The sequence below is a fragment of the Schistocerca piceifrons genome, chromosome 2 (assembly GCF_021461385.2).
Source record: "Schistocerca piceifrons isolate TAMUIC-IGC-003096 chromosome 2, iqSchPice1.1, whole genome shotgun sequence".
Taxonomy (NCBI): domain Eukaryota; kingdom Metazoa; phylum Arthropoda; class Insecta; order Orthoptera; family Acrididae; genus Schistocerca; species Schistocerca piceifrons.
In genome coordinates, this window is record NC_060139.1 from 712613849 (window position 1) to 712615385 (window position 1537).

Consider the following 1537-nt stretch of genomic DNA (forward strand, 5'->3'; position numbering starts at 1 on the left):
TTCTGAAGAAGATTGGGTTATCTCGACTGAAACCTAGGTAAATGCTAGGCAAACAGTGCAAATGAGGCTGTTAATTATTAAAATTAAAATTAATATTTATACAGTTTATTTACCAAGATGGTATCTGTTCTTCGGACCTGTCCGAAAGAACAGATACCATCGGTGACCAAGCAGCTCGTTAGAATGAAATTACAATAAATTGACACCCTTAGCTGCTTACAGGCGTTGACATACGTCAACGAGGACAGATGAAAATGAGTGCCCCGACCGGGACTCGAACCCGGGATCTCCTGCTTACATGGCAGACGCTCTATCCATCTTTTTTTCTTTTATTTTTTTAAATCTCATTTTGTTCTCTTTCGTTCGTTGTATCTGCTCGGGGCGGACGTCGTAAGACACCCGTTTTGGTTCGTTGTTGATCGGGGAACTCAGTTTTTTCTATTACAGAGGGCAGCTAACCCTCTGATCGAACACGCTGAGTTACCGTGCCGGTTAACCGAGGACACAGAGGATAGCGTGACTGCAGGGATTTATCTCTGGCACGCCTCCCGCGAAACACACATTCTCAATGTAAGCTAAGGGTGTTCATTTCATTGAAATTTCATTCTAACGAGCTGCTTGGTCACCGATGGTATCTGTTCTTTCGGACAGGTCAGAAAGAACAGATACCATCTTGGTAAATATATAGTTAAGGCTCACCGGCCACCTGACCATCTTCTTCTTCTGTGCGAATGCACAAACAGTGCCCGAACTCTTACGGGAATCAGCAACGCGCCGCGAGTAATGAGTATAATGGGCGGGGGCACCACGAATGTAGTGCGGGACAATACATTGAGAATGTGGGTTTCGCGGGAGGCGTGCCAGAGATAAATCCCTGCAGTCGCGCTGTCATCTGTGTCCTCGATGGCTCAGATGGATAGAGCGTCTGCCATGTAAGCAGGAGGTCCCGGGTTCGAGTTCCGGTCGGGGCGCACCTTTTCATCTGTCCCCGTTGACGTATGTCAACGCCTGTAAGCAGCTAAGGGTGTTCATTTTATTGTAATTTCATTTATACAGTTGCTGATAGGGCCGCAAAATTTGGAAGATATTTCAGTTCCAATATGTGTTCTTGCTTCGGGTTGTGGAAGGACGGGCGTGGGAGCGACAGAGGGACATTATACTTGCATACTGTAATTTGCCTCCGTAACTAAGGACCGAAATCGACACCAGTGTTATAATGATCGAATCGAGGCTATCGAGTTGAAATTCTGACAGCAGGAGAAACTTTCATCTCCACTATTGGGCCGGACTGGCTCGAAGGCTCAATAGTAAAAGTTTGTAACCACGGATCTAAATGTCTCGGTTTCCATTCATTTTCAGTCTTAGGAATTTTATCTGTCACTTACCACTTCTTTCACAAGGTTTGTTAGTGATAAAAATGCCGAGTTCCACCATCGTTCTGAGTCCACAGTTAACTCCAGGTCTCCTTATAACTGTTTGGGTACGTCGGTCCAAAGGTTGTAGGGAAACAACGGCATACAACCTCCAATAGGACCAT

The 1537-nt window shown here is 45.6% G+C and overlaps 1 non-coding gene across 1 annotated transcript; it reads left to right on the forward strand.

Moving 5' to 3' along the window:
- Nucleotides 1-897: 897 nt before the first annotated feature.
- On the forward strand, nucleotides 898-971 carry Trnat-ugu. Its single transcript has one exon. It is a non-coding gene; the product is annotated as a tRNA-Thr (tRNA).
- Nucleotides 972-1537: the final 566 nt, after the last annotated feature.